Consider the following 25,190-nt stretch of genomic DNA (forward strand, 5'->3'; position numbering starts at 1 on the left):
AGGAGGCATCTGCAGGCAACAAAGGTAGGTGTGTGCTTGTGTGTGTGTTTCCTATGCAGATCCTAAGCCCAGTGTCACATGCAAGTAGGAGGAGTAAGAAGGGTTCCTGGCAAATCCGGGTTATGGATTGCATTTAAAAAGGCCCCGTGGGAGTGCAATGGGCCCCTGTCTTGCTGCTTAGCAATAATGGTATGGGTTTAGGTTCTGCTGTGTGTACTGGTGGTTGACTGCCCCCCAGCCCAGAGTGTGCATGGAAAATTGTCTGGCAGCCTCCCTGACAGCAAGCAGTGATAGTGCCCATGAAGGGGACCTTGTTGGGCCCGCCCCTTTCACGGTTATCGCTTCTCGGCCTTTTGGCTAAGATCAAGTGTAGTATCTGTTCTTATCAGTTTAATATCTGATACGTCCCCTATCTGGGGACCATATATTAAATGGATTTTTGAGAACGGGGGCCGATTTCGAAGCTTGCTTCCGTCGCCCTATGCATTGACCCGATATGGCAGTATCTTCGGGTACAGTGCACCACCCCCTTACAGGGTTAAAAAGAAAGATTCCTACTTTCATTGCTACCTGCTTGCTGGCTAGCCAGCTAGCCAGCCCTGTGGGCCTTGCTGCTGCTGCTGCTGCTGCAGCCAAAAAACAAAAGGTGGTGCTGCTGCTGCTTCTGCTGCTTCTGCTTGTGTCTGGCCGCTGTTGGAGCGTCCAGGCACAGGACTTCTGCTGCTGCTGACTAAATGGCCTCCTTAATTGGATCATTTGAGTAGCCAGCACACCTGTGCAGGTAGGGCATGACATGATAGGCAGCTGCCTTGATAGCGGGTGGGTGCTGAATGTTCCTAATTGACAAAATAAGATTAATGCTTATGAAGAAATATAAAATCTCATCCCTTCCCCAATATCGCGCCACACCCCTACCCCTTAATTCCCTGGTTGAACTTGATGGACATATGTCTTTTTTCGACCGTACTAACTATGTAACTATGTAACATAACATGGGGGGGTCTCCTGGCTGTTCACACAGGTGTGTCATTGCTGTACATTGACCATGCATTGCTTCTGTGGTATTGCAAAGGCAAAGACAAATGCTTCCAGCCATCCATTGCACTAATGGATTGGTCATCAGCTGGCTGTCTATGTCCCGCATCAATATAGACCAAAGTACAGAGGGTTAGGCTATGCTATAGTGCACCTACCTGATGCATCAGAAGGTGCGAGGCCCTTGCTAAATTCTGTGCACAGACTTTGAGATCTATGCTTTAGACTGTATCTAAACCTGCTCCAACATGGACTGACATTCTGGCCTACTTTCAGCCGATGCGACTTGTCTGTCGCTGAACAGTCGCTTTTTATGTATTCAGCACCTATGTATAATGTTGTAAAAATGCTCTAGAAGCTAAAGTCGCAGAAATGTCACACATATTTGGCCTGCAACTTTCTGTGCGACAAATTCAGACAGGAAAAATCAGTATAAATCCTTAGAAAATTATCCCCCAGTGTCTCCATCTGCTGGCGGTATTGAATAAGCATTGCTGCACTGATGGGGTATGCATTAGACGAAAAAAAAGAAGAAAAAGAAGAATAATACGCCCAGAAAAGAGGCGAAAAGGAGAAAAACGTATAAAAAAACGTGAAAAAAAAGTAAGAGGAAGAGAAGGGAAAAAAAGGTGGAAATGGGTTTAAAAGTGATTTCGGCGGAGAAATATATATATATATATATATATATATATATATATATATATATACGCGCACACACACACATATATATAAACGTATTCTCCGTTGAGATATTGCAGCCGCTGCTGTGTCCAGGCCCAGGAGCCTTAGCACTGTGCTGTGATGTCACTCAATACCACTGACATCACTAGGTGTAAACAACATCTCTCCTTTGCTGTGTATGTGACTATGGAGCTGTTTGGTGATGTCGTCTATTATGGCCTTCATAGAAGCAACAGGAGATTGTTGCATCCATCTAGAACCCTCAGAACTACAGTGCTATGATGTCACTCACTTCCACAGGCCTTGCAGAGTGTAAACAACAACAACCCAGCTTTGTTGTGTATGTAACCATAGGGATTGTGATGTCACCTAGAACCTTCACAGCAGCGACAGCTTTATGAGAAGCATCAGCACTGCTCTGCCTGAGCAGAACCATCACCGCCATAGGTTGTCAAATAACCCGGATTTAACCCACACAGGTAAGTCCAATGGGGTGCAGGCATGTCCTCTATGCTTACAGCTTCCCGTGGGTGTTGGTTTGATACCGTTTGGGGACAGCCAAGGAGGCATCTGCAGGCAACAAAGGTAGGTGTGTGCTTGTGTGTTTTTCCTATGCAGATCCTAAGCCCAGTGTCACATGCAAGTAGGAGGAGTAAGAAGGGTTCCTGGCAAATCCGGGTTATGGATTGCATTTAAAAAGGCCCCGTGGGAGTGCAATGGGCCCCTGTCTTGCTGCTTAGCAATAATGGTATGGGTTTAGGTTCTGCTGTGTGTACTGGTGGTTGACTGCCCCCCAGCCCAGAGTGTGCATGGAAAATTGTCTGGCAGCCTCCCTGACAGCAAGCAGTGATAGTGCCCATGAAGGGGACCTTGTTGGGCCCGCCCCTTTCACGGTTATCGCTTCTCGGCCTTTTGGCTAAGATCAAGTGTAGTATCTGTTCTTATCAGTTTAATATCTGATACGTCCCCTATCTGGGGACCATATATTAAATGGATTTTTGAGAACGGGGGCCGATTTCGAAGCTTGCTTCCGTCGCCCTATGCATTGACCCGATATGGCAGTATCTTCGGGTACAGTGCACCACCCCCTTACAGGGTTAAAAAGAAAGATTCCTACTTTCATTGCTACCTGCTTGCTGGCTAGCCAGCTAGCCAGCCCTGTGGGCCTTGCTGCTGCTGCTGCTGCTGCTGCAGCCAAAAAACAAAAGGTGGTGCTGCTGCTGCTTCTGCTGCTTCTGCTTGTGTCTGGCCGCTGTTGGAGCGTCCAGGCACAGGACTTCTGCTGCTGCTGACTAAATGGCCTCCTTAATTGGATCATTTGAGTAGCCAGCACACCTGTGCAGGTAGGGCATGACATGATAGGCAGCTGCCTTGATAGCGGGTGGGTGCTGAATGTTCCTAATTGACAAAATAAGATTAATGCTTATGAAGAAATATAAAATCTCATCCCTTCCCCAATATCGCGCCACACCCCTACCCCTTAATTCCCTGGTTGAACTTGATGGACATATGTCTTTTTTCGACCGTACTAACTATGTAACTATGTAACATAACATGGGGGGGTCTCCTGGCTGTTCACACAGGTGTGTCATTGCTGTACATTGACCATGCATTGCTTCTGTGGTATTGCAAAGGCAAAGACAAATGCTTCCAGCCATCCATTGCACTAATGGATTGGTCATCAGCTGGCTGTCTATGTCCCGCATCAATATAGACCAAAGTACAGAGGGTTAGGCTATGCTATAGTGCACCTACCTGATGCATCAGAAGGTGCGAGGCCCTTGCTAAATTCTGTGCACAGACTTTGAGATCTATGCTTTAGACTGTATCTAAACCTGCTCCAACATGGACTGACATTCTGGCCTACTTTCAGCCGATGCGACTTGTCTGTCGCTGAACAGTCGCTTTTTATGTATTCAGCACCTATGTATAATGTTGTAAAAATGCTCTAGAAGCTAAAGTCGCAGAAATGTCACACATATTTGGCCTGCAACTTTCTGTGCGACAAATTCAGACAGGAAAAATCAGTATAAATCCTTAGAAAATTATCCCCCAGTGTCTCCATCTGCTGGCGGTATTGAATAAGCATTGCTGCACTGATGGGGTATGCATTAGACAAAAAAAAAGAAGAAAAAGAAGAATAATACGCCCAGAAAAGAGGCGAAAAGGAGAAAAACGTAAAAAAACGTGAAAAAAAAGTAAGAGGAAGAGAAGGGAAAAAAAGGTGGAAATGGGTTTAAAAGTGATTTCGGCGGAGAAATATATATATATATATATATATATATATATATATATATATATACGCGCACACACACACATATATATAAACGTATTCTCCGTTGAGATATTGCAGCCGCTGCTGTGTCCAGGCCCAGGAGCCTTAGCACTGTGCTGTGATGTCACTCAATACCACTGACATCACTAGGTGTAAACAACATCTCTCCTTTGCTGTGTATGTGACTATGGAGCTGTTTGGTGATGTCGTCTATTATGGCCTTCATAGAAGCAACAGGAGATTGTTGCATCCATCTAGAACCCTCAGAACTACAGTGCTATGATGTCACTCACTTCCACAGGCCTTGCAGAGTGTAAACAACAACAACCCAGCTTTGTTGTGTATGTAACCATAGGGATTGTGATGTCACCTAGAACCTTCACAGCAGCGACAGCTTTATGAGGAGCATCAGCACTGCTCTGCCTGAGCAGAACCATCACCGCCATAGGTTGTCAAATAACCCGGATTTAACCCACACAGGTAAGTCCAATGGGGTGCAGGCATGTCCTCTATGCTTACAGCTTCCCGTGGGTGTTGGTTTGATACCGTTTGGGGACAGCCAAGGAGGCATCTGCAGGCAACAAAGGTAGGTGTGTGCTTGTGTGTGTGTTTCCTATGCAGATCCTAAGCCCAGTGTCACATGCAAGTAGGAGGAGTAAGAAGGGTTCCTGGCAAATCCGGGTTATGGATTGCATTTAAAAAGGCCCCGTGGGAGTGCAATGGGCCCCTGTCTTGCTGCTTAGCAATAATGGTATGGGTTTAGGTTCTGCTGTGTGTACTGGTGGTTGACTGCCCCCCAGCCCAGAGTGTGCATGGAAAATTGTCTGGCAGCCTCCCTGACAGCAAGCAGTGATAGTGCCCATGAAGGGGACCTTGTTGGGCCCGCCCCTTTCACGGTTATCGCTTCTCGGCCTTTTGGCTAAGATCAAGTGTAGTATCTGTTCTTATCAGTTTAATATCTGATACGTCCCCTATCTGGGGACCATATATTAAATGGATTTTTGAGAACGGGGGCCGATTTCGAAGCTTGCTTCCGTCGCCCTATGCATTGACCCGATATGGCAGTATCTTCGGGTACAGTGCACCACCCCCTTACAGGGTTAAAAAGAAAGATTCCTACTTTCATTGCTACCTGCTTGCTGGCTAGCCAGCTAGCCAGCCCTGTGGGCCTTGCTGCTGCTGCTGCTGCTGCTGCAGCCAAAAAACAAAAGGTGGTGCTGCTGCTGCTTCTGCTGCTTCTGCTTGTGTCTGGCCGCTGTTGGAGCGTCCAGGCACAGGACTTCTGCTGCTGCTGACTAAATGGCCTCCTTAATTGGATCATTTGAGTAGCCAGCACACCTGTGCAGGTAGGGCATGACATGATAGGCAGCTGCCTTGATAGCGGGTGGGTGCTGAATGTTCCTAATTGACAAAATAAGATTAATGCTTATGAAGAAATATAAAATCTCATCCCTTCCCCAATATCGCGCCACACCCCTACCCCTTAATTCCCTGGTTGAACTTGATGGACATATGTCTTTTTTCGACCGTACTAACTATGTAACTATGTAACATAACATGGGGGGGTCTCCTGGCTGTTCACACAGGTGTGTCATTGCTGTACATTGACCATGCATTGCTTCTGTGGTATTGCAAAGGCAAAGACAAATGCTTCCAGCCATCCATTGCACTAATGGATTGGTCATCAGCTGGCTGTCTATGTCCCGCATCAATATAGACCAAAGTACAGAGGGTTAGGCTATGCTATAGTGCACCTACCTGATGCATCAGAAGGTGCGAGGCCCTTGCTAAATTCTGTGCACAGACTTTGAGATCTATGCTTTAGACTGTATCTAAACCTGCTCCAACATGGACTGACATTCTGGCCTACTTTCAGCCGATGCGACTTGTCTGTCGCTGAACAGTCGCTTTTTATGTATTCAGCACCTATGTATAATGTTGTAAAAATGCTCTAGAAGCTAAAGTCGCAGAAATGTCACACATATTTGGCCTGCAACTTTCTGTGCGACAAATTCAGACAGGAAAAATCAGTATAAATCCTTAGAAAATTATCCCCCAGTGTCTCCATCTGCTGGCGGTATTGAATAAGCATTGCTGCACTGATGGGGTATGCATTAGACGAAAAAAAAGAAGAAAAAGAAGAATAATACGCCCAGAAAAGAGGCGAAAAGGAGAAAAACGTAAAAAAACGTGAAAAAAAAGTAAGAGGAAGAGAAGGGAAAAAAAGGTGGAAATGGGTTTAAAAGTGATTTCGGCGGAGAAATATATATATATATATATATATATATATATATATATATATACGCGCACACACACACATATATATAAACGTATTCTCCGTTGAGATATTGCAGCCGCTGCTGTGTCCAGGCCCAGGAGCCTTAGCACTGTGCTGTGATGTCACTCAATACCACTGACATCACTAGGTGTAAACAACATCTCTCCTTTGCTGTGTATGTGACTATGGAGCTGTTTGGTGATGTCGTCTATTATGGCCTTCATAGAAGCAACAGGAGATTGTTGCATCCATCTAGAACCCTCAGAACTACAGTGCTATGATGTCACTCACTTCCACAGGCCTTGCAGAGTGTAAACAACAACAACCCAGCTTTGTTGTGTATGTAACCATAGGGATTGTGATGTCACCTAGAACCTTCACAGCAGCGACAGCTTTATGAGGAGCATCAGCACTGCTCTGCCTGAGCAGAACCATCACCGCCATAGGTTGTCAAATAACCCGGATTTAACCCACACAGGTAAGTCCAATGGGGTGCAGGCATGTCCTCTATGCTTACAGCTTCCCGTGGGTGTTGGTTTGATACCGTTTGGGGACAGCCAAGGAGGCATCTGCAGGCAACAAAGGTAGGTGTGTGCTTGTGTGTGTGTTTCCTATGCAGATCCTAAGCCCAGTGTCACATGCAAGTAGGAGGAGTAAGAAGGGTTCCTGGCAAATCCGGGTTATGGATTGCATTTAAAAAGGCCCCGTGGGAGTGCAATGGGCCCCTGTCTTGCTGCTTAGCAATAATGGTATGGGTTTAGGTTCTGCTGTGTGTACTGGTGGTTGACTGCCCCCCAGCCCAGAGTGTGCATGGAAAATTGTCTGGCAGCCTCCCTGACAGCAAGCAGTGATAGTGCCCATGAAGGGGACCTTGTTGGGCCCGCCCCTTTCACGGTTATCGCTTCTCGGCCTTTTGGCTAAGATCAAGTGTAGTATCTGTTCTTATCAGTTTAATATCTGATACGTCCCCTATCTGGGGACCATATATTAAATGGATTTTTGAGAACGGGGGCCGATTTCGAAGCTTGCTTCCGTCGCCCTATGCATTGACCCGATATGGCAGTATCTTCGGGTACAGTGCACCACCCCCTTACAGGGTTAAAAAGAAAGATTCCTACTTTCATTGCTACCTGCTTGCTGGCTAGCCAGCTAGCCAGCCCTGTGGGCCTTGCTGCTGCTGCTGCTGCTGCTGCAGCCAAAAAACAAAAGGTGGTGCTGCTGCTGCTTCTGCTGCTTCTGCTTGTGTCTGGCCGCTGTTGGAGCGTCCAGGCACAGGACTTCTGCTGCTGCTGACTAAATGGCCTCCTTAATTGGATCATTTGAGTAGCCAGCACACCTGTGCAGGTAGGGCATGACATGATAGGCAGCTGCCTTGATAGCGGGTGGGTGCTGAATGTTCCTAATTGACAAAATAAGATTAATGCTTATGAAGAAATATAAAATCTCATCCCTTCCCCAATATCGCGCCACACCCCTACCCCTTAATTCCCTGGTTGAACTTGATGGACATATGTCTTTTTTCGACCGTACTAACTATGTAACTATGTAACATAACATGGGGGGGTCTCCTGGCTGTTCACACAGGTGTGTCATTGCTGTACATTGACCATGCATTGCTTCTGTGGTATTGCAAAGGCAAAGACAAATGCTTCCAGCCATCCATTGCACTAATGGATTGGTCATCAGCTGGCTGTCTATGTCCCGCATCAATATAGACCAAAGTACAGAGGGTTAGGCTATGCTATAGTGCACCTACCTGATGCATCAGAAGGTGCGAGGCCCTTGCTAAATTCTGTGCACAGACTTTGAGATCTATGCTTTAGACTGTATCTAAACCTGCTCCAACATGGACTGACATTCTGGCCTACTTTCAGCCGATGCGACTTGTCTGTCGCTGAACAGTCGCTTTTTATGTATTCAGCACCTATGTATAATGTTGTAAAAATGCTCTAGAAGCTAAAGTCGCAGAAATGTCACACATATTTGGCCTGCAACTTTCTGTGCGACAAATTCAGACAGGAAAAATCAGTATAAATCCTTAGAAAATTATCCCCCAGTGTCTCCATCTGCTGGCGGTATTGAATAAGCATTGCTGCACTGATGGGGTATGCATTAGACAAAAAAAAAGAAGAAAAAGAAGAATAATACGCCCAGAAAAGAGGCGAAAAGGAGAAAAACGTAAAAAAACGTGAAAAAAAAGTAAGAGGAAGAGAAGGGAAAAAAAGGTGGAAATGGGTTTAAAAGTGATTTCGGCGGAGAAATATATATATATATATATATATATATATATATATATATATATATATATATATATACGCGCACACACACACATATATATAAACGTATTCTCCGTTGAGATATTGCAGCCGCTGCTGTGTCCAGGCCCAGGAGCCTTAGCACTGTGCTGTGATGTCACTCAATACCACTGACATCACTAGGTGTAAACAACATCTCTCCTTTGCTGTGTATGTGACTATGGAGCTGTTTGGTGATGTCGTCTATTATGGCCTTCATAGAAGCAACAGGAGATTGTTGCATCCATCTAGAACCCTCAGAACTACAGTGCTATGATGTCACTCACTTCCACAGGCCTTGCAGAGTGTAAACAACAACAACCCAGCTTTGTTGTGTATGTAACCATAGGGATTGTGATGTCACCTAGAACCTTCACAGCAGCGACAGCTTTATGAGGAGCATCAGCACTGCTCTGCCTGAGCAGAACCATCACCGCCATAGGTTGTCAAATAACCCGGATTTAACCCACACAGGTAAGTCCAATGGGGTGCAGGCATGTCCTCTATGCTTACAGCTTCCCGTGGGTGTTGGTTTGATACCGTTTGGGGACAGCCAAGGAGGCATCTGCAGGCAACAAAGGTAGGTGTGTGCTTGTGTGTGTGTTTCCTATGCAGATCCTAAGCCCAGTGTCACATGCAAGTAGGAGGAGTAAGAAGGGTTCCTGGCAAATCCGGGTTATGGATTGCATTTAAAAAGGCCCCGTGGGAGTGCAATGGGCCCCTGTCTTGCTGCTTAGCAATAATGGTATGGGTTTAGGTTCTGCTGTGTGTACTGGTGGTTGACTGCCCCCCAGCCCAGAGTGTGCATGGAAAATTGTCTGGCAGCCTCCCTGACAGCAAGCAGTGATAGTGCCCATGAAGGGGACCTTGTTGGGCCCGCCCCTTTCACGGTTATCGCTTCTCGGCCTTTTGGCTAAGATCAAGTGTAGTATCTGTTCTTATCAGTTTAATATCTGATACGTCCCCTATCTGGGGACCATATATTAAATGGATTTTTGAGAACGGGGGCCGATTTCGAAGCTTGCTTCCGTCGCCCTATGCATTGACCCGATATGGCAGTATCTTCGGGTACAGTGCACCACCCCCTTACAGGGTTAAAAAGAAAGATTCCTACTTTCATTGCTACCTGCTTGCTGGCTAGCCAGCTAGCCAGCCCTGTGGGCCTTGCTGCTGCTGCTGCTGCTGCTGCAGCCAAAAAACAAAAGGTGGTGCTGCTGCTGCTTCTGCTGCTTCTGCTTGTGTCTGGCCGCTGTTGGAGCGTCCAGGCACAGGACTTCTGCTGCTGCTGACTAAATGGCCTCCTTAATTGGATCATTTGAGTAGCCAGCACACCTGTGCAGGTAGGGCATGACATGATAGGCAGCTGCCTTGATAGCGGGTGGGTGCTGAATGTTCCTAATTGACAAAATAAGATTAATGCTTATGAAGAAATATAAAATCTCATCCCTTCCCCAATATCGCGCCACACCCCTACCCCTTAATTCCCTGGTTGAACTTGATGGACATATGTCTTTTTTCGACCGTACTAACTATGTAACTATGTAACATAACATGGGGGGGTCTCCTGGCTGTTCACACAGGTGTGTCATTGCTGTACATTGACCATGCATTGCTTCTGTGGTATTGCAAAGGCAAAGACAAATGCTTCCAGCCATCCATTGCACTAATGGATTGGTCATCAGCTGGCTGTCTATGTCCCGCATCAATATAGACCAAAGTACAGAGGGTTAGGCTATGCTATAGTGCACCTACCTGATGCATCAGAAGGTGCGAGGCCCTTGCTAAATTCTGTGCACAGACTTTGAGATCTATGCTTTAGACTGTATCTAAACCTGCTCCAACATGGACTGACATTCTGGCCTACTTTCAGCCGATGCGACTTGTCTGTCGCTGAACAGTCGCTTTTTATGTATTCAGCACCTATGTATAATGTTGTAAAAATGCTCTAGAAGCTAAAGTCGCAGAAATGTCACACATATTTGGCCTGCAACTTTCTGTGCGACAAATTCAGACAGGAAAAATCAGTATAAATCCTTAGAAAATTATCCCCCAGTGTCTCCATCTGCTGGCGGTATTGAATAAGCATTGCTGCACTGATGGGGTATGCATTAGACGAAAAAAAAGAAGAAAAAGAAGAATAATACGCCCAGAAAAGAGGCGAAAAGGAGAAAAACGTAAAAAAACGTGAAAAAAAAGTAAGAGGAAGAGAAGGGAAAAAAAGGTGGAAATGGGTTTAAAAGTGATTTCGGCGGAGAAATATATATATATATATATATATATATATATATATATATATATACGCGCACACACACACATATATATAAACGTATTCTCCGTTGAGATATTGCAGCCGCTGCTGTGTCCAGGCCCAGGAGCCTTAGCACTGTGCTGTGATGTCACTCAATACCACTGACATCACTAGGTGTAAACAACATCTCTCCTTTGCTGTGTATGTGACTATGGAGCTGTTTGGTGATGTCGTCTATTATGGCCTTCATAGAAGCAACAGGAGATTGTTGCATCCATCTAGAACCCTCAGAACTACAGTGCTATGATGTCACTCACTTCCACAGGCCTTGCAGAGTGTAAACAACAACAACCCAGCTTTGTTGTGTATGTAACCATAGGGATTGTGATGTCACCTAGAACCTTCACAGCAGCGACAGCTTTATGAGGAGCATCAGCACTGCTCTGCCTGAGCAGAACCATCACCGCCATAGGTTGTCAAATAACCCGGATTTAACCCACACAGGTAAGTCCAATGGGGTGCAGGCATGTCCTCTATGCTTACAGCTTCCCGTGGGTGTTGGTTTGATACCGTTTGGGGACAGCCAAGGAGGCATCTGCAGGCAACAAAGGTAGGTGTGTGCTTGTGTGTGTGTTTCCTATGCAGATCCTAAGCCCAGTGTCACATGCAAGTAGGAGGAGTAAGAAGGGTTCCTGGCAAATCCGGGTTATGGATTGCATTTAAAAAGGCCCCGTGGGAGTGCAATGGGCCCCTGTCTTGCTGCTTAGCAATAATGGTATGGGTTTAGGTTCTGCTGTGTGTACTGGTGGTTGACTGCCCCCCAGCCCAGAGTGTGCATGGAAAATTGTCTGGCAGCCTCCCTGACAGCAAGCAGTGATAGTGCCCATGAAGGGGACCTTGTTGGGCCCGCCCCTTTCACGGTTATCGCTTCTCGGCCTTTTGGCTAAGATCAAGTGTAGTATCTGTTCTTATCAGTTTAATATCTGATACGTCCCCTATCTGGGGACCATATATTAAATGGATTTTTGAGAACGGGGGCCGATTTCGAAGCTTGCTTCCGTCGCCCTATGCATTGACCCGATATGGCAGTATCTTCGGGTACAGTGCACCACCCCCTTACAGGGTTAAAAAGAAAGATTCCTACTTTCATTGCTACCTGCTTGCTGGCTAGCCAGCTAGCCAGCCCTGTGGGCCTTGCTGCTGCTGCTGCTGCTGCAGCCAAAAAACAAAAGGTGGTGCTGCTGCTGCTGCTTCTGCTGCTTCTACTTGTGTCTGGCCGCTGTTGGAGCGTCCAGGCACAGGACTTCTGCTGCTGCTGACTAAATGGCCTCCTTAATTGGATCATTTGAGTAGCCAGCACACCTGTGCAGGTAGGGCATGACATGATAGGCAGCTGCCTTGATAGCGGGTGGGTGCTGAATGTTCCTAATTGACAAAATAAGATTAATGCTTATGAAGAAATATAAAATCTCATCCCTTCCCCAATATCGCGCCACACCCCTACCCCTTAATTCCCTGGTTGAACTTGATGGACATATGTCTTTTTTCGACCGTACTAACTATGTAACTATGTAACATAACATGGGGGGGTCTCCTGGCTGTTCACACAGGTGTGTCATTGCTGTACATTGACCATGCATTGCTTCTGTGGTATTGCAAAGGCAAAGACAAATGCTTCCAGCCATCCATTGCACTAATGGATTGGTCATCAGCTGGCTGTCTATGTCCCGCATCAATATAGACCAAAGTACAGAGGGTTAGGCTATGCTATAGTGCACCTACCTGATGCATCAGAAGGTGCGAGGCCCTTGCTAAATTCTGTGCACAGACTTTGAGATCTATGCTTTAGACTGTATCTAAACCTGCTCCAACATGGACTGACATTCTGGCCTACTTTCAGCCGATGCGACTTGTCTGTCGCTGAACAGTCGCTTTTTATGTATTCAGCACCTATGTATAATGTTGTAAAAATGCTCTAGAGGCTAAAGTCGCAGAAATGTCACACATATTTGGCCTGCAACTTTCTGTGCGACAAATTCAGACAGGAAAAATCAGTATAAATCCTTAGAAAATTATCCCCCAGTGTCTCCATCTGCTGGCGGTATTGAATAAGCATTGCTGCACTGATGGGGTATGCATTAGACGAAAAAAAAGAAGAAAAAGAAGAATAATACGCCCAGAAAAGAGGCGAAAAGGAGAAAAACGTAAAAAAACGTGAAAAAAAAGTAAGAGGAAGAGAAGGGAAAAAAAGGTGGAAATGGGTTTAAAAGTGATTTCGGCGGAGAAATATATATATATATATATATATATATATATATATATATATATATATATATATATATATACGCGCACACACACACATATATATAAACGTATTCTCCGTTGAGATATTGCAGCCGCTGCTGTGTCCAGGCCCAGGAGCCTTAGCACTGTGCTGTGATGTCACTCAATACCACTGACATCACTAGGTGTAAACAACATCTCTCCTTTGCTGTGTATGTGACTATGGAGCTGTTTGGTGATGTCGTCTATTATGGCCTTCATAGAAGCAACAGGAGATTGTTGCATCCATCTAGAACCCTCAGAACTACAGTGCTATGATGTCACTCACTTCCACAGGCCTTGCAGAGTGTAAACAACAACAACCCAGCTTTGTTGTGTATGTAACCAAAGGGATTTGTGATGTCACCTAGAACCTTCACAGCAGCGACAGCTTTATGAGGAGCATCAGCACTGCTCTGCCTGAGCAGAACCATCACCGCCATAGGTTGTCAAATAACCCGGATTTAACCCACACAGGTAAGTCCAATGGGGTGCAGGCATGTCCTCTATGCTTACAGCTTCCCGTGGGTGTTGGTTTGATACCGTTTGGGGACAGCCAAGGAGGCATCTGCAGGCAACAAAGGTAGGTGTGTGCTTGTGTGTGTGTTTCCTATGCAGATCCTAAGCCCAGTGTCACATGCAAGTAGGAGGAGTAAGAAGGGTTCCTGGCAAATCCGGGTTATGGATTGCATTTAAAAAGGCCCCGTGGGAGTGCAATGGGCCCCTGTCTTGCTGCTTAGCAATAATGGTATGGGTTTAGGTTCTGCTGTGTGTACTGGTGGTTGACTGCCCCCCAGCCCAGAGTGTGCATGGAAAATTGTCTGGCAGCCTCCCTGACAGCAAGCAGTGATAGTGCCCATGAAGGGGACCTTGTTGGGCCCGCCCCTTTCACGGTTATCGCTTCTCGGCCTTTTGGCTAAGATCAAGTGTAGTATCTGTTCTTATCAGTTTAATATCTGATACGTCCCCTATCTGGGGACCATATATTAAATGGATTTTTGAGAACGGGGGCCGATTTCGAAGCTTGCTTCCGTCGCCCTATGCATTGACCCGATATGGCAGTATCTTCGGGTACAGTGCACCACCCCCTTACAGGGTTAAAAAGAAAGATTCCTACTTTCATTGCTACCTGCTTGCTGGCTAGCCAGCTAGCCAGCCCTGTGGGCCTTGCTGCTGCTGCTGCTGCTGCAGCCAAAAAACAAAAGGTGGTGCTGCTGCTGCTTCTGCTGCTTCTGCTTGTGTCTGGCCGCTGTTGGAGCGTCCAGGCACAGGACTTCTGCTGCTGCTGACTAAATGGCCTCCTTAATTGGATCATTTGAGTAGCCAGCACACCTGTGCAGGTAGGGCATGACATGATAGGCAGCTGCCTTGATAGCGGGTGGGTGCTGAATGTTCCTAATTGACAAAATAAGATTAATGCTTATGAAGAAATATAAAATCTCATCCCTTCCCCAATATCGCGCCACACCCCTACCCCTTAATTCCCTGGTTGAACTTGATGGACATATGTCTTTTTTCGACCGTACTAACTATGTAACTATGTAACATAACATGGGGGGGTCTCCTGGCTGTTCACACAGGTGTGTCATTGCTGTACATTGACCATGCATTGCTTCTGTGGTATTGCAAAGGCAAAGACAAATGCTTCCAGCCATCCATTGCACTAATGGATTGGTCATCAGCTGGCTGTCTATGTCCCGCATCAATATAGACCAAAGTACAGAGGGTTAGGCTATGCTATAGTGCACCTACCTGATGCATCAGAAGGTGCGAGGCCCTTGCTAAATTCTGTGCACAGACTTTGAGATCTATGCTTTAGACTGTTTCTAAACCTGCTCCAACATGGACTGACATTCTGGCCTACTTTCAGCCGATGCGACTTGTCTGTCGCTGAACAGTCGCTTTTTATGTATTCAGCACCTATGTATAATGTTGTAAAAATGCTCTAGAAGCTAAAGTCGCAGAAATGTCACACATATTTGGCCTGCAACTTTCTGTGCGACAAATTCAGACAGGAAAAATCAGTATAAATCCTTAGAAAATTATCCCCCAGTGTCTCCATCTGCTGGCGGTATTGAATAAGCATTGCTGCACTGATGGGGTATGCATTAGACGAAAAAAAAGAAGAAAAAGAAGAATAATACGCCCAGAAAAGAGGCGAAAAGGAGAAAAACGTAAAAAAACGTGAAAAAAAAGTAAGAGGAAGAGAAGGGAAAAAAAGGTGGAAATGGGTTTAAAAGTGATTTCGGCGGAGAAATATATATATATATATATATATATATATATATATATATATATACGCGCACACACACACATATATATAAACGTATTCTCCGTTGAGATATTGCAGCCGCTGCTGTGTCCAGGCCCAGGAGCCTTAGCACTGTGCTGTGATGTCACTCAATACCACTGACATCACTAGGTGTAAACAACATCTCTCCTTTGCTGTGTATGTGACTATGGAGCTGTTTGGTGATGTCGTCTATTATGGCCTTCATAGAAGCAACAGGAGATTGTTGCATCCATCTAGAACCCTCAGAACTACAGTGCTATGATGTCACTCACTTCCACAGGCCTTGCAGAGTGTAAACAACAACAACCCAGCTTTGTTGTGTATGTAACCATAGGGATTGTGATGTCACCTAGAACCTTCACAGCAGCGACAGCTTTATGAGGAGCATCAGCACTGCTCTGCCTGAGCAGAACCATCACCGCCATAGGTTGTCAAATAACCCGGATTTAACCCACACAGGTAAGTCCAATGGGGTGCAGGCATGTCCTCTATGCTTACAGCTTCCCGTGGGTGTTGGTTTGATACCGTTTGGGGACAGCCAAGGAGGCATCTGCAGGCAACAAAGGTAGGTGTGTGCTTGTGTGTGTGTTTCCTATGCAGATCCTAAGCCCAGTGTCACATGCAAGTAGGAGGAGTAAGAAGGGTTCCTGGCAAATCCGGGTTATGGATTGCATTTAAAAAGGCCCCGTGGGAGTGCAATGGGCCCCTGTCTTGCTGCTTAGCAATAATGGTATGGGTTTAGGTTCTGCTGTGTGTACTGGTGGTTGACTGCCCCCCAGCCCAGAGTGTGCATGGAAAATTGTCTGGCAGCCTCCCTGACAGCAAGCAGTGATAGTGCCCATGAAGGGGACCTTGTTGGGCCCGCCCCTTTCACGGTTATCGCTTCTCGGCCTTTTGGCTAAGATCAAGTGTAGTATCTGTTCTTATCAGTTTAATATCTGATACGTCCCCTATCTGGGGACCATATATTAAATGGATTTTTGAGAACGGGGGCCGATTTCGAAGCTTGCTTCCGTCGCCCTATGCATTGACCCGATATGGCAGTATCTTCGGGTACAGTGCACCACCCCCTTACAGGGTTAAAAAGAAAGATTCCTACTTTCATTGCTACCTGCTTGCTGGCTAGCCAGCTAGCCAGCCCTGTGGGCCTTGCTGCTGCTGCTGCTGCTGCTGCAGCCAAAAAACAAAAGGTGGTGCTGCTGCTGCTTCTGCTGCTTCTGCTTGTGTCTGGCCGCTGTTGGAGCGTCCAGGCACAGGACTTCTGCTGCTGCTGACTAAATGGCCTCCTTAATTGGATCATTTGAGTAGCCAGCACACCTGTGCAGGTAGGGCATGACATGATAGGCAGCTGCCTTGATAGCGGGTGGGTGCTGAATGTTCCTAATTGACAAAATAAGATTAATGCTTATGAAGAAATATAAAATCTCATCCCTTCCCCAATATCGCGCCACACCCCTACCCCTTAATTCCCTGGTTGAACTTGATGGACATATGTCTTTTTTCGACCGTACTAACTATGTAACTATGTAACATAACATGGGGGGGTCTCCTGGCTGTTCACACAGGTGTGTCATTGCTGTACATTGACCATGCATTGCTTCTGTGGTATTGCAAAGGCAAAGACAAATGCTTCCAGCCATCCATTGCACTAATGGATTGGTCATCAGCTGGCTGTCTATGTCCCGCATCAATATAGACCAAAGTACAGAGGGTTAGGCTATGCTATAGTGCACCTACCTGATGCATCAGAAGGTGCGAGGCCCTTGCTAAATTCTGTGCACAGACTTTGAGATCTATGCTTTAGACTGTATCTAAACCTGCTCCAACATGGACTGACATTCTGGCCTACTTTCAGCCGATGCGACTTGTCTGTCGCTGAACAGTCGCTTTTTATGTATTCAGCACCTATGTATAATGTTGTAAAAATGCTCTAGAAGCTAAAGTCGCAGAAATGTCACACATATTTGGCCTGCAACTTTCTGTGCGACAAATTCAGACAGGAAAAATCAGTATAAATCCTTAGAAAATTATCCCCCAGTGTCTCCATCTGCTGGCGGTATTGAATAAGCATTGCTGCACTGATGGGGTATGCATTAGACGAAAAAAAAGAAGAAAAAGAAGAATAATACGCCCAGAAAAGAGGCGAAAAGGAGAAAAACGTAAAAAAACGTGAAAAAAAAAGTAAGAGGAAGAGAAGGGAAAAAAAGGTGGAAATGGGTTTAAAAGTGATTTCGGCGGAGAAATATATATATATATATATATATATATATATATATATATATATATATACGCGCACACACACACATATATATAAACGTATTCTCCGTTGAGATATTGCAGCCGCTGCTGTGTCCAGGCCCAGGAGCCTTAGCACTGTGCTGTGATGTCACTCAATACCACTGACATCACTAGGTGTAAACAACATCTCTCCTTTGCTGTGTATGTGACTATGGAGCTGTTTGGTGATGTCGTCTATTATGGCCTTCATAGAAGCAACAGGAGATTGTTGCATCCATCTAGAACCCTCAGAACTACAGTGCTATGATGTCACTCACTTCCACAGGCCTTGCAGAGTGTAAACAACAACAACCCAGCTTTGTTGTGTATGTAACCATAGGGATTTGTGATGTCACCTAGAACCTTCACAGCAGCGACAGCTTTATGAGGAGCATCAGCACTGCTCTGCCTGAGCAGAACCATCACCGCCATAGGTTGTCAAATAACCCGGATTTAACCCACACAGGTAAGTCCAATGGGGTGCAGGCATGTCCTCTATGCTTACAGCTTCCCGTGGGTGTTGGTTTGATACCGTTTGGGGACAGCCAAGGAGGCATCTGCAGGCAACAAAGGTAGGTGTGTGCTTGTGTGTGTGTTTCCTATGCAGATCCTAAGCCCAGTGTCACATGCAAGTAGGAGGAGTAAGAAGGGTTCCTGGCAAATCCGGGTTATGGATTGCATTTAAAAAGGCCCCGTGGGAGTGCAATGGGCCCCTGTCTTGCTGCTTAGCAATAATGGTATGGGTTTAGGTTCTGCTGTGTGTACTGGTGGTTGACTGCCCCCCAGCCCAGAGTGTGCATGGAAAATTGTCTGGCAGCCTCCCTGACAGCAAGCAGTGATAGTGCCCATGAAGGGGACCTTGTTGGGCCCGCCCCTTTCACGGTTATCGCTTCTCGGCCTTTTGGCTAAGATCAAGTGTAGTATCTGTTCTTATCAGTTTAATATCTGATACGTCCCCTATCTGGGGACCATATATTAAATGGATTTTTGAGAACGGGGGCCGATTTCGAAGCTTGCTTCCGTCGCCCTATGCATTGACCCGATATGGCAGTATCTTCGGGTACAGTGCACCACCCCCTTACAGGGTTAAAAAGAAAGATTCCTACTTTCATTGCTACCTGCTTGCTGGCTAGCCAGCTAGCCAGCCCTGTGGGCCTTGCTGCTGCTGCTGCTGCTGCAGCCAAAAAACAAAAGGTGGTGCTGCTGCTGCTTCTGCTGCTTCTGCTTGTGTCTGGCCGCTGTTGGAGCGTCCAGGCACAGGACTTCTGCTGCTGCTGACTAAATGGCCTCCTTAATTGGATCATTTGAGTAGCCAGCACACCTGTGCAGGTAGGGCATGACATGATAGGCAGCTGCCTTGATAGCGGGTGGGTGCTGAATGTTCCTAATTGACAAAATAAGATTAATGCTTATGAAGAAATATAAAATCTCATCCCTTCCCCAATATCGCGCCACACCCCTACCCCTTAATTCCCTGGTTGAACTTGATGGACATATGTCTTTTTTCGACCGTACTAACTATGTAACTATGTAACATAACATGGGGGGGTCTCCTGGCTGTTCACACAGGTGTGTCATTGCTGTACATTGACCATGCATTGCTTCTGTGGTATTGCAAAGGCAAAGACAAATGCTTCCAGCCATCCATTGCACTAATGGATTGGTCATCAGCTGGCTGTCTATGTCCCGCATCAATATAGACCAAAGTACAGAGGGTTAGGCTATGCTATAGTGCACCTACCTGATGCATCAGAAGGTGCGAGGCCCTTGCTAAATTCTGTGCACAGACTTTGAGATCTATGCTTTAGACTGTATCTAAACCTGCTCCAACATGGACTGACATTCTGGCCTACTTTCAGCCGATGCGACTTGTCTGTCGCTGAACAGTCGCTTTTTATGTATTCAGCACCTATGTATAATGTTGTAAAAATGCTCTAGAAGCTAAAGTCGCAGAAATGTCACACATATTTGGCCTGCAACTTTCTGTGCGACAAATTCAGACAGGAAAAATCAGTATAAATCCTTAGAAAATTATCCCCCAGTGTCTCCATCTGCTGGCGGTATTGAATAAGCATTGCTGCACTGATGGGGTATGCATTAGACGAAAAAAAAGAAGAAAAAGAAGAATAATACGCCCAGAAAAGAGGCGAAAAGGAGAAAAACGTAAAAAAACGTGAAAAAAAAGTAAGAGGAAGAGAAGGGAAAAAAAGGTGGAAATGGGTTTAAAAGTGATTTCGGCGGAGAAATATATATATATATATATATATATATATATATATATATATATATACGCGCACACACACACATATATATAAACGTATTCTCCGTTGAGATATTGCAGCCGCTGCTGTGTCCAGGCCCAGGAGCCTTAGCACTGTGCTGTGATGTCACTCAATACCACTGACATCACTAGGTGTAAACAACATCTCTCCTTTGCTGTGTATGTGACTATGGAGCTGTTTGGTGATGTCGTCTATTACGGCCTTCATAGAAGCAACAGGAGATTGTTGCATCCATCTAGAACCCTCAGAACTACAGTGCTATGATGTCACTCACTTCCACAGGCCTTGCAGAGTGTAAACAACAACAACCCAGCTTTGTTGTGTATGTAACCATAGGGATTGTGATGTCACCTAGAACCTTCACAGCAGCGACAGCTTTATGAGGAGCATCAGCACTGCTCTGCCTGAGCAGAACCATCACCGCCATAGGTTGTCAAATAACCCGGATTTAACCCACACAGGTAAGTCCAATGGGGTGCAGGCATGTCCTCTATGCTTACAGCTTCCCGTGGGTGTTGGTTTGATACCGTTTGGGGACAGCCAAGGAGGCATCTGCAGGCAACAAAGGTAGGTGTGTGCTTGTGTGTGTGTTTCCTATGCAGATCCTAAGCCCAGTGTCACATGCAAGTAGGAGGAGTAAGAAGGGTTCCTGGCAAATCCGGGTTATGGATTGCATTTAAAAAGGCCCCGTGGGAGTGCAATGGGCCCCTGTCTTGCTGCTTAGCAATAATGGTATGGGTTTAGGTTCTGCTGTGTGTACTGGTGGTTGACTGCCCCCCAGCCCAGAGTGTGCATGGAAAATTGTCTGGCAGCCTCCCTGACAGCAAGCAGTGATAGTGCCCATGAAGGGGACCTTGTTGGGCCCGCCCCTTTCACGGTTATCGCTTCTCGGCCTTTTGGCTAAGATCAAGTGTAGTATCTGTTCTTATCAGTTTAATATCTGATACGTCCCCTATCTGGGGACCATATATTAAATGGATTTTTGAGAACGGGGGCCGATTTCGAAGCTTGCTTCCGTCGCCCTATGCATTGACCCGATATGGCAGTATCTTCGGGTACAGTGCACCACCCCCTTACAGGGTTAAAAAGAAAGATTCCTACTTTCATTGCTACCTGCTTGCTGGCTAGCCAGCTAGCCAGCCCTGTGGGCCTTGCTGCTGCTGCTGCTGCTGCAGCCAAAAAACAAAAGGTGGTGCTGCTGCTGCTTCTGCTGCTTCTGCTTGTGTCTGGCCGCTGTTGGAGCGTCCAGGCACAGGACTTCTGCTGCTGCTGACTAAATGGCCTCCTTAATTGGATCATTTGAGTAGCCAGCACACCTGTGCAGGTAGGGCATGACATGATAGGCAGCTGCCTTGATAGCGGGTGGGTGCTGAATGTTCCTAATTGACAAAATAAGATTAATGCTTATGAAGAAATATAAAATCTCATCCCTTCCCCAATATCGCGCCACACCCCTACCCCTTAATTCCCTGGTTGAACTTGATGGACATATGTCTTTTTTCGACCGTACTAACTATGTAACTATGTAACATAACATGGGGGGGTCTCCTGGCTGTTCACACAGGTGTGTCATTGCTGTACATTGACCATGCATTGCTTCTGTGGTATTGCAAAGGCAAAGACAAATGCTTCCAGCCATCCATTGCACTAATGGATTGGTCATCAGCTGGCTGTCTATGTCCCGCATCAATATAGACCAAAGTACAGAGGGTTAGGCTATGCTATAGTGCACCTACCTGATGCATCAGAAGGTGCGAGGCCCTTGCTAAATTCTGTGCACAGACTTTGAGATCTATGCTTTAGACTGTATCTAAACCTGCTCCAACATGGACTGACATTCTGGCCTACTTTCAGCCGATGCGACTTGTCTGTCGCTGAACAGTCGCTTTTTATGTATTCAGCACCTATGTATAATGTTGTAAAAATGCTCTAGAAGCTAAAGTCGCAGAAATGTCACACATATTTGGCCTGCAACTTTCTGTGCGACAAATTCAGACAGGAAAAATCAGTATAAATCCTTAGAAAATTATCCCCCAGTGTCTCCATCTGCTGGCGGTATTGAATAAGCATTGCTGCACTGATGGGGTATGCATTAGACGAAAAAAAAGAAGAAAAAGAAGAATAATACGCCCAGAAAAGAGGCGAAAAGGAGAAAAACGTAAAAAAACGTGAAAAAAAAGTAAGAGGAAGAGAAGGGAAAAAAAGGTGGAAATGGGTTTAAAAGTGATTTCGGCGGAGAAATATATATATATATATATATATATATATATATATATATATATATATATACGCGCACACACACACATATATATAAACGTATTCTCCGTTGAGATATTGCAGCCGCTGCTGTGTCCAGGCCCAGGAGCCTTAGCACTGTGCTGTGATGTCACTCAATACCACTGACATCACTAGGTGTAAACAACATCTCTCCTTTGCTGTGTATGTGACTATGGAGCTGTTTGGTGATGTCGTCTATTATGGCCTTCATAGAAGCAACAGGAGATTGTTGCATCCATCTAGAACCCTCAGAACTACAGTGCTATGATGTCACTCACTTCCACAGGCCTTGCAGAGTGTAAACAACAACAACCCAGCTTTGTTGTGTATGTAACCATAGGGATTGTGATGTCACCTAGAACCTTCACAGCAGCGACAGCTTTATGAGGAGCATCAGCACTGCTCTGCCTGAGCAGAACCATCACCGCCATAGGTTGTCAAATAACCCGGATTTAACCCACACAGGTAAGTCCAATGGGGTGCAGGCATGTCCTCTATGCTTACAGCTTCCCGTGGGTGTTGGTTTGATACCGTTTGGGGACAGCCAAGGAGGCATCTGCAGGCAACAAAGGTAGGTGTGTGCTTGTGTGTGTGTTTCCTATGCAGATCCTAAGCCCAGTGTCACATGCAAGTAGGAGGAGTAAGAAGGGTTCCTGGCAAATCCGGGTTATGGATTGCATTTAAAAAGGCCCCGTGGGAGTGCAATGGGCCCCTGTCTTGCTGCTTAGCAATAATGGTATGGGTTTAGGTTCTGCTGTGTGTACTGGTGGTTGACTGCCCCCCAGCCCAGAGTGTGCATGGAAAATTGTCTGGCAGCCTCCCTGACAGCAAGCAGTGATAGTGCCCATGAAGGGGACCTTGTTGGGCCCGCCCCTTTCACGGTTATCGCTTCTCGGCCTTTTGGCTAAGATCAAGTGTAGTATCTGTTCTTATCAGTTTAATATCTGATACGTCCCCTATCTGGGGACCATATATTAAATGGATTTTTGAGAACGGGGGCCGATTTCGAAGCTTGCTTCCGTCGCCCTATGCATTGACCCGATATGGCAGTATCTTCGGGTACAGTGCACCACCCCCTTACAGGGTTAAAAAGAAAGATTCCTACTTTCATTGCTACCTGCTTGCTGGCTAGCCAGCTAGCCAGCCCTGTGGGCCTTGCTGCTGCTGCTGCTGCTGCAGCCAAAAAACAAAAGGTGGTGCTGCTGCTGCTTCTGCTGCTTCTGCTTGTGTCTGGCCGCTGTTGGAGCGTCCAGGCACAGGACTTCTGCTGCTGCTGACTAAATGGCCTCCTTAATTGGATCATTTGAGTAGCCAGCACACCTGTGCAGGTAGGGCATGACATGATAGGCAGCTGCCTTGATAGCGGGTGGGTGCTGAATGTTCCTAATTGACAAAATAAGATTAATGCTTATGAAGAAATATAAAATCTCATCCCTTCCCCAATATCGCGCCACACCCCTACCCCTTAATTCCCTGGTTGAACTTGATGGACATATGTCTTTTTTCGACCGTACTAACTATGTAACTATGTAACATAACATGGGGGGGTCTCCTGGCTGTTCACACAGGTGTGTCATTGCTGTACATTGACCATGCATTGCTTCTGTGGTATTGCAAAGGCAAAGACAAATGCTTCCAGCCATCCATTGCACTAATGGATTGGTCATCAGCTGGCTGTCTATGTCCCGCATCAATATAGACCAAAGTACAGAGGGTTAGGCTATGCTATAGTGCACCTACCTGATGCATCAGAAGGTGCGAGGCCCTTGCTAAATTCTGTGCACAGACTTTGAGATCTATGCTTTAGACTGTATCTAAACCTGCTCCAACATGGACTGACATTCTGGCCTACTTTCAGCCGATGCGACTTGTCTGTCGCTGAACAGTCGCTTTTTATGTATTCAGCACCTATGTATAATGTTGTAAAAATGCTCTAGAAGCTAAAGTCGCAGAAATGTCACACATATTTGGCCTGCAACTTTCTGTGCGACAAATTCAGACAGGAAAAATCAGTATAAATCCTTAGAAAATTATCCCCCAGTGTCTCCATCTGCTGGCGGTATTGAATAAGCATTGCTGCACTGATGGGGTATGCATTAGACGAAAAAAAAGAAGAAAAAGAAGAATAATACGCCCAGAAAAGAGGCGAAAAGGAGAAAAACGTAAAAAAACGTGAAAAAAAAGTAAGAGGAAGAGAAGGGAAAAAAAGGTGGAAATGGGTTTAAAAGTGATTTCGGCGGAGAAATATATATATATATATATATATATATATATATATATATATATATACGCGCACACACACACATATATATAAACGTATTCTCCGTTGAGATATTGCAGCCGCTGCTGTGTCCAGGCCCAGGAGCCTTAGCACTGTGCTGTGATGTCACTCAATACCACTGACATCACTAGGTGTAAACAACATCTCTCCTTTGCTGTGTATGTGACTATGGAGCTGTTTGGTGATGTCGTCTATTATGGCCTTCATAGAAGCAACAGGAGATTGTTGCATCCATCTAGAACCCTCAGAACTACAGTGCTATGATGTCACTCACTTCCACAGGCCTTGCAGAGTGTAAACAACAACAACCCAGCTTTGTTGTGTATGTAACCATAGGGATTGTGATGTCACCTAGAACCTTCACAGCAGCGACAGCTTTATGAGGAGCATCAGCACTGCTCTGCCTGAGCAGAACCATCACCGCCATAGGTTGTCAAATAACCCGGATTTAACCCACACAGGTAAGTCCAATGGGGTGCAGGCATGTCCTCTATGCTTACAGCTTCCCGTGGGTGTTGGTTTGATACCGTTTGGGGACAGCCAAGGAGGCATCTGCAGGCAACAAAGGTAGGTGTGTGCTTGTGTGTGTGTTTCCTATGCAGATCCTAAGCCCAGTGTCACATGCAAGTAGGAGGAGTAAGAAGGGT

The 25,190-nt window shown here is 46.0% G+C and overlaps 11 non-coding genes across 11 annotated transcripts; all 11 read left to right on the forward strand.

Annotated features, from left to right (window-relative positions):
- The first annotated feature begins 337 nt into the window (after nucleotides 1-337).
- LOC130332439 (U2 spliceosomal RNA) lies at nucleotides 338-528 on the forward strand. The gene has a single exon (XR_008875131.1). It is a non-coding gene; the product is annotated as a U2 spliceosomal RNA (small nuclear RNA).
- Nucleotides 529-2,612: 2,084 nt separating this feature from the next.
- LOC130332440 (U2 spliceosomal RNA) lies at nucleotides 2,613-2,803 on the forward strand. The gene has a single exon (XR_008875132.1). It is a non-coding gene; the product is annotated as a U2 spliceosomal RNA (small nuclear RNA).
- A 2,087-nt stretch (nucleotides 2,804-4,890) lies between these two features.
- LOC130332441 (U2 spliceosomal RNA) lies at nucleotides 4,891-5,081 on the forward strand. Its single transcript, XR_008875133.1, has one exon. It is a non-coding gene; the product is annotated as a U2 spliceosomal RNA (small nuclear RNA).
- A 2,085-nt stretch (nucleotides 5,082-7,166) lies between these two features.
- Nucleotides 7,167-7,357, forward strand: LOC130332442 (U2 spliceosomal RNA). Its single transcript, XR_008875134.1, has one exon. It is a non-coding gene; the product is annotated as a U2 spliceosomal RNA (small nuclear RNA).
- A 2,099-nt stretch (nucleotides 7,358-9,456) lies between these two features.
- On the forward strand, nucleotides 9,457-9,647 carry LOC130332443 (U2 spliceosomal RNA). Its single transcript, XR_008875135.1, has one exon. It is a non-coding gene; the product is annotated as a U2 spliceosomal RNA (small nuclear RNA).
- Nucleotides 9,648-11,734: 2,087 nt separating this feature from the next.
- On the forward strand, nucleotides 11,735-11,925 carry LOC130332444 (U2 spliceosomal RNA). The gene has a single exon (XR_008875136.1). It is a non-coding gene; the product is annotated as a U2 spliceosomal RNA (small nuclear RNA).
- Nucleotides 11,926-14,029: 2,104 nt separating this feature from the next.
- LOC130332445 (U2 spliceosomal RNA) lies at nucleotides 14,030-14,220 on the forward strand. The gene has a single exon (XR_008875137.1). It is a non-coding gene; the product is annotated as a U2 spliceosomal RNA (small nuclear RNA).
- Nucleotides 14,221-16,304: 2,084 nt separating this feature from the next.
- On the forward strand, nucleotides 16,305-16,495 carry LOC130332448 (U2 spliceosomal RNA). Its single transcript, XR_008875139.1, has one exon. It is a non-coding gene; the product is annotated as a U2 spliceosomal RNA (small nuclear RNA).
- Nucleotides 16,496-18,588: 2,093 nt separating this feature from the next.
- Nucleotides 18,589-18,779, forward strand: LOC130332449 (U2 spliceosomal RNA). The gene has a single exon (XR_008875140.1). It is a non-coding gene; the product is annotated as a U2 spliceosomal RNA (small nuclear RNA).
- A 2,086-nt stretch (nucleotides 18,780-20,865) lies between these two features.
- LOC130332450 (U2 spliceosomal RNA) lies at nucleotides 20,866-21,056 on the forward strand. The gene has a single exon (XR_008875141.1). It is a non-coding gene; the product is annotated as a U2 spliceosomal RNA (small nuclear RNA).
- A 2,090-nt stretch (nucleotides 21,057-23,146) lies between these two features.
- LOC130332451 (U2 spliceosomal RNA) lies at nucleotides 23,147-23,337 on the forward strand. The gene has a single exon (XR_008875142.1). It is a non-coding gene; the product is annotated as a U2 spliceosomal RNA (small nuclear RNA).
- Nucleotides 23,338-25,190: the final 1,853 nt, after the last annotated feature.

Source organism: Hyla sarda, unplaced genomic scaffold (genome assembly GCF_029499605.1).
Source record: "Hyla sarda isolate aHylSar1 unplaced genomic scaffold, aHylSar1.hap1 scaffold_376, whole genome shotgun sequence".
In the NCBI taxonomy this organism is placed as follows: domain Eukaryota; kingdom Metazoa; phylum Chordata; class Amphibia; order Anura; family Hylidae; genus Hyla; species Hyla sarda.